We start from the raw sequence: 8512 nt of genomic DNA, 5'->3' as shown, positions 1-8512 counted from the left end.
CTAACATCTAACATCTAACCTAACCTAACCTAACCTAACATAACCTAACCTAACCTAACCTGACCTAACCTCACCTCACCTAACCTAACCTAACCTAACCAAACCTAACATCTAATCTAATCTAACATCTAACATCTAACTTAACATCTAATTTAATCTAACATCTAACACCTAACCTAACCTAACCTAACCTAACCTAACCTAACGTCTAATCTAGTCTAACATCGAACATCTAACTTCCCATTTATCATATTCTAACATTTAACATCTAACCTAACCTAACCTAACCTAACCTCACCTCACCTCACCTCACCTAACCTAACCTAACCTAACATCTAATCTAATCTAACATCTAACTTAACATCTAATCTAATCTAGCATCTAACACCTAACCTAACCTAACCTAACATCTAATCTAATCTAACATCTAACATCTAACTTAACATCTAATTTAATCTAACATCTAACACCTAACCTAACCTAACCTAACCTAACCTAACCTAACCTAACCTAACCTAACCTAACCTAACCTGACCTGACCTGACCTGACCTGACCTGACCTAACCTAACCTAACCTAACCTAACCTAACCTAACCTAACCTACCCTAACCTAACCTGACTTGACCTGACCTGACCTGACCTGACCTGACCTGACCTAACCTAACCTAACCTAACCTAACCTAACCTAACCTAACCTAACCTTAGCTAACCTAACCTAACCTAACCTAACCTAACCTAACCTACCCTAACCTAACCTAACCTAACCTAACCTAACCTGACCTGACCTGACCTGACCTGACCTGACCTGACCTGACCTGACCTAACCTAACCTAACCTAACCTAACCTAACCTAACCTAACCTAACCTAACCTAACCTGACCTGACCTGACCTGACCTGACCTGACCTGACCTGACCTAACCTAACCTAACCTAACCTAACCTAACCTAACCTAACAACCTAACCTAACCTAACCTAACGTCTAATGTAGTCTAACTTCGAACATCTAACTTCCAATCTAATATAATCTAACATCTAACATCTAACCTAACCTAACCTAACCTAACCTAACATAACCTAACCTAACCTAACCTAACCTCACCTCACCTCACCTAACCTAACCTAACCTAACCTAACCCAATGTAACCTAACCTAACCTAACATCTAATCTAATCTAACATCTAACATCTAACCTAACATCTAATCCTAACCTAACCTAACCTAACCTAACCTAACAACCTAACCTAACCTAACCTAACCTAACGTCTAATCTAGTCTAACATCTAAGATCTAACTTAACATCTAATTTAATCTAACATCTAACACCTTACCTAACCTAACCTAACCTAACCTAACCTAACCTAACCTAACCTAACCTAACCAACCTGACCTGACCTGACCTGACCTGACCTGACCTAACCTAACCTAACCTAACCTAACCTAACCTAACCTAACCTAAACAAACCTAACAACCTAACCTAACCTAACCTAACGTCTAATCTAGTCTAACATCGAACATCTAACTTCCCATTTAATATAATCTAACATCTAACATCTAACCTAACCTAACCTAACCTAACCTAACATAACCTAACCTAACCTAACCTGACCTAACCTCACCTCACCTAACCTAACCTAACCTAACCTAACAACCTAACCTAACCTAATCTAACCTAACGTCTAATCTAGTCTAACAGCGAACATCTAACTTCCCATTTATCATATTCTAACATCTAACATCTAACCTAACGTAACCTAACATAACCTAACCTAACCTAACCTCACCTCACCTCACCTAACCTAACACAAATCAACCTAACCTAACCTAACCTAACCTAACATCTAATCTAATCTAACATCTAACATCTAACGTAACATCTAATCCTAAACTAACCTAACCTAACCTAACCTAACATGTAATCTAATCTAACATCTAACTTAACATCTAATCTAATCTAGCATCTAACACCTAACCTAACCTAACCTAACCTAACCTAACCTAACATCTAATCTAATCTAACATCTAACTTAACATCTAATTTATTCTAACATCTAACACCTAACCTAACCTAACCTAACCTAACCTAACCTAACCTAACCTAACCTAACCTAACCTGACCTGACCTGACCTGACCTGACCTGACCTGACCTAACCTAACCTAACCTAACCTAACCTAACCTGACCTGACCTGACCTGACCTGACCTGACCTGACCTGACCTAACTTAACCTAACCTAACCTAACCTAACCTAACCTAACAACCTAACCTAACCTAACCTAACGTCTAATCTAGTCTAACATCGAACATCTAACTTCCCATCTAATATAATCTAACATCTAACATCTAACCTAACCTAACCTAACCTAACCTAACATAACCTAACCTAACCTAACCTCACCTCACCTAACCTAACCTAACCTAACCTAACCCAACCTAACCTAACCTAACCTAACATCTAATCTAATCTAACATCTAACATCTAACCTAACATCTAATCCTAACCTAACCTAACCTAACTTAACCTAACCTAACCTAACCTAACCTAACCTAACGTCTAATCTAGTCTAACATCGAACATCTAACTTAACATCTAATTTAATCTAACATCTAACAAGTAACCTAACCTAACCTAACCTAACCTAACCTAACCTAACCTAACCTAACCAACCTAACCTGACCTGACCTGACCTGACCTAACCTAACCTAACCTAACCTAACCTAACCTAACCTAAGCTAACCTAATCTAACCTGACCTGACCTGACCTGACCTAACCTGACCTGACCTGACCTGACCTGACCTGACCTGACCTGACCTAACCTAACCTAACCTAACCTAACCTAACCTAACCTAACCTAACCTAACCTAAACAAACCTAACAACCTAACCTAACCTAACCTAACGTCTAATCTAGTCTAACATCGAACATCTAACTTCCCATTTAATATTATCTAACATCTAACATCTAACCTAACCTAACCTAACCTAACATAACCTAACCTAACCTAACCTGACCTAACCTCACCTCACCTAACCTAACCTAACCTAACCAAACCTAACATCTAATCTAATCTAACATCTAACATCTAACTTAACATCTAATTTAATCTAACATCTAACACCTAACCTAACCTAACCTAACCTAACCTAACCTAACCTAACGTCTAATCTAGTCTAACATCGAACATCTAACTTCCCATTTATCATATTCTAACATTTAACATCTAACCTAACCTAACCTAACCTAACCTAACCTCACCTCACCTCACCTCACCTAACCTAACCTAACCTAACATCTAATCTAATCTAACATCTAACATCTAACTTAACATCTAATCTAATCTAGCATCTAACACCTAACCTAACCTAACCTAACCTAACATCTAATCTAATCTAACATCTAACATCTAACTTAACATCTAATTTAATCTAACATCTAACACCTAACCTAACCTAACCTAACCTAACCTAACCTAACCTAACCTAACCTAACCTAACCTGACCTGACCTGACCTGACCTGACCTGACCTAACCTAACCTAACCTAACCTAACCTAACCTAACCTAACCTACCCTAACCTAACCTGACTTGACCTGACCTGACCTGACCTGACCTGACCTGACCTAACCTAACCTAACCTAACCTAACCTAACCTAACCTAACAACCTAACCTAACCTAACCTAACGTCTAATCTAGTCTAACATCGAACATCTAACTTCCCATCTAATATAATCTAACATCTAACATCTAACCTAACCTAACCTAACCTAACCTAACATAACCTAACCTAACCTAACCTAACCTAACCTCACCTCACCTAACCTAACCTAACCTAACCTAACCCAACCTAACCTAACCTAACCTAACATCTAATCTAATCTAACATCTAACATCTAACCTAACATCTAATCCTAACCTAACCTAACCTAACTTAACCTAACCTAACCTAACCTAACCTAACGTCTAATCTAGTCTAACATCGAACATCTAACTTCCCTTTTAATATAATCTAACATCTAACCTAACCTAACCTAACCTAACCTAACCTAACCTAACATAACCTAACCTAACCTAACCTAACCTCACCTCACCTAACCTAACCTAACCTAACCTAACCCAACCTAACCTAACCTAACCTAACCTAACATCTAATCTAATCTAACATCTAACATCTAACGTAACATCTAATCCTAACCTACCCTAACCTAACATCTAATCTAATCTAACATCTAACATCTAACTTAACATCTAATCTAATCTAACATCTAACACCTAACCTAACCTAACCTAACCTAACCTAACCTAACCTTAGCTAACCTAACCTAACCTAACCTAACCTAACCTAACCTAACCTACCCTAACCTAACCTAACCTAACCTAACCTAACCTAACCTAAACTAACCTAACCTAACCTAACCTAACCTAACCTAACGTAACCTAACCTAACCTAACCTAACCTAACCTAACCTAACATCTAATCTAATCTAACATCTAACATCTAACTTAACATCTAATTTATTCTAACATCTAACACCTAACCTAACCTAACCTAACCTAACCTAACCTAACCTAACCTGACCTGACCTGACCTGACCTGACCTGACCTGACCTGACCTAACCTAACCTAACCTAACCTAACCTAACCTAACCTAACCTAACCTAACGTCTAATCTAGTCTAACATCGAACATCTAACTTAACATCTAATTTAATCTAACATCTAACAAGTAACCTAACCTAACCTAACCTAACCTAACCTAACCTAACCTAACCTAACCAACCTAACCTGACCTGACCTGACCTGACCTAACCTAACCTAACCTAACCTAACCTAACCTAACCTAAGCTAACCTAATCTAACCTGACCTGACCTGACCTGACCTAACCTGACCTGACCTGACCTGACCTGACCTGACCTGACCTGACCTAACCTAACCTAACCTAACCTAACCTAACCTAACCTAACCTAACCTAACCTAAACAAACCTAACAACCTAACCTAACCTAACCTAACGTCTAATCTAGTCTAACATCGAACATCTAACTTCCCATTTAATATTATCTAACATCTAACATCTAACCTAACCTAACCTAACCTAACATAACCTAACCTAACCTAACCTGACCTAACCTCACCTCACCTAACCTAACCTAACCTAACCAAACCTAACATCTAATCTAATCTAACATCTAACATCTAACTTAACATCTAATTTAATCTAACATCTAACACCTAACCTAACCTAACCTAACCTAACCTAACCTAACCTAACGTCTAATCTAGTCTAACATCGAACATCTAACTTCCCATTTATCATATTCTAACATTTAACATCTAACCTAACCTAACCTAACCTAACCTAACCTCACCTCACCTCACCTCACCTAACCTAACCTAACCTAACATCTAATCTAATCTAACATCTAACATCTAACTTAACATCTAATCTAATCTAGCATCTAACACCTAACCTAACCTAACCTAACCTAACATCTAATCTAATCTAACATCTAACATCTAACTTAACATCTAATTTAATCTAACATCTAACACCTAACCTAACCTAACCTAACCTAACCTAACCTAACCTAACCTAACCTAACCTAACCTAACCTAACCTGACCTGACCTGACCTGACCTGACCTGACCTAACCTAACCTAACCTAACCTAACCTAACCTAACCTAACCTACCCTAACCTAACCTGACTTGACCTGACCTGACCTGACCTGACCTGACCTGACCTAACCTAACCTAACCTAACCTAACCTAACCTAACCTAACAACCTAACCTAACCTAACCTAACGTCTAATCTAGTCTAACATCGAACATCTAACTTCCCATCTAATATAATCTAACATCTAACATCTAACCTAACCTAACCTAACCTAACCTAACATAACCTAACCTAACCTAACCTAACCTAACCTCACCTCACCTAACCTAACCTAACCTAACCTAACCCAACCTAACCTAACCTAACCTAACATCTAATCTAATCTAACATCTAACATCTAACCTAACATCTAATCCTAACCTAACCTAACCTAACTTAACCTAACCTAACCTAACCTAACCTAACGTCTAATCTAGTCTAACATCGAACATCTAACTTCCCTTTTAATATAATCTAACATCTAACCTAACCATACCTAACCTAACCTAACCTAACCTAACATAACCTAACCTAACCTAACCTAACCTCACCTCACCTAACCTAACCTAACCTAACCTAACCCAACCTAACCTAACCTAACCTAACCTAACATCTAATCTAATCTAACATCTAACATCTAACGTAACATCTAATCCTAACCTACCCTAACCTAACATCTAATCTAATCTAACATCTAACATCTAACTTAACATCTAATCTAATCTAACATCTAACACCTAACCTAACCTAACCTAACCTAACCTAACCTAACCTTAGCTAACCTAACCTAACCTAACCTAACCTAACCTAACCTAACCTACCCTAACCTAACCTAACCTAACCTAACCTAACCTAACCTAAACTAACCTAACCTAACCTAACCTAACCTAACCTAACGTAACCTAACCTAACCTAACCTAACCTAACCTAACCTAACATCTAATCTAATCTAACATCTAACATCTAACTTAACATCTAATTTATTCTAACATCTAACACCTAACCTAACCTAACCTAACCTAACCTAACCTAACCTAACCTGACCTGACCTGACCTGACCTGACCTGACCTGACCTGACCTAACCTAACCTAACCTAACCTAACCTAACCTAACCTAACCTAACCTAACCTAACCTGACCTGACCTGACCTGACCTGACCTGACCTGACCTGACCTAACCTAACCTAACCTAACCTAACCTAACCTAACCTAACAACCTAACCTAACCTAACGTCTAATGTAGTCTAACATCGAACATCTAACTTCCAATCTAATATAATCTAACATCTAACATCTAACCTAACCTAACCTAACCTAACCTAACATAACCTAACCTAACCTAACCTAACCTCACCTCACCTCACCTAACCTAACCTAACCTAACCTAACCCAACCTAACCTAACCTAACCTAACATCTAATCTAATCTAACATCTAACATCTAACCTAACATCTAATCCTAACCTAACCTAACCTAACCTAACAACCTAACCTAACCTAACCTAACCTAACGTCTAATCTAGTCTAACATCTAACATCTAACTTAACATCTAATTTAATCTAACATCTAACACCTTACCTAACCTAACCTAACCTAACCTAACCTAACCTAACCTAACCTAACCAACCTGACCTGACCTGACCTGACCTGACCTAACCTAACCTAACCTAACCTAACCTAACCTAACCTAACCTAACCTAACCTAAACAAACCTAACAACCTAACCTAACCTAACCTAACGTCTAATCTAGTCTAACATCGAAACTCTAACTTCCCATTTAATATAATCTAACATCTAACATCTAACCTAACCTAACCTAACCTAACCTAACATAACCTAACCTAACCTAACCTGACCTAACCTCACCTCACCTAACCTAACCTACCTAACCTAACAACCTAACCTAACCTAATCTAACCTAACGTCTAATCTAGTCTAACATCGAACATCTAACTTCCCATTTATCATATTCTAACATCTAACATCTAACCTAACGTAACCTAACATAACCTAACCTAACCTAACCTCACCTCACCTCACCTAACCTAACTTAAATCAACCTAACCTAACCTAACCTAACCTAACATCTAATCTAATCTAACATCTAACATCTAACGTAACATCTAATCCTAAACTAACCTAACCTAACCTAACCTAACATGTAATCTAATCTAACATCTAACATCTAACTTAACATCTAATCTAATCTAGCATCTAACACCTAACCTAACCTAACCTAACCTAACCTAACCTAACATCTAATCTAATCTAACATCTAACTTAGCATCTAATTTATTCTAACATCTAACACCTAACCTAACCTAACCTAACCTAACCTAACCTAACCTAACCTAACCTAACCTGACCTGACCTGACCTGACCTGACCTGACCTGACCTGACCTGACCTAACCTAACCTAACCTAACCTAACCTAACCTAACCTGACCTGACCTGACCTTACCTGACCTGACCTAACTTAACCTAACCTAACCTAACCTAACCTAACCTAACAACCTAACCTAACCTAACCTAACGTCTAATCTAGTCTAACATCGAACATCTAACTTCCCATCTAATATAATCTAACATCTAACATCTAACCTAACCTAACCTAACCTAACCTAACATAACCTAACCTAACCTAACCTAACCTCACCTCACCTAACCTAACCTAACCTAACCTAACCCAACCTAACCTAACCTAACATCTAATCTAATCTAACATCTAACATCTAACCTAACATCTAATCCTAACCTAACCTAACCTAACTTAACCTAACCTAACCTAACCTAACCTAACCTAACGTCTAATCTAGTCTAACATCGAACATCTAACTTCCCATTTAATATAATCTAA

This window comes from Dermacentor andersoni, unplaced genomic scaffold, assembly GCF_023375885.2.
Source record: "Dermacentor andersoni unplaced genomic scaffold, qqDerAnde1_hic_scaffold ctg00000040.1, whole genome shotgun sequence".
Classification (NCBI taxonomy): domain Eukaryota; kingdom Metazoa; phylum Arthropoda; class Arachnida; order Ixodida; family Ixodidae; genus Dermacentor; species Dermacentor andersoni.
The sequence above is the reverse complement of the archived record's forward strand: the minus strand, read 5'-3'. Positions refer to the sequence as shown.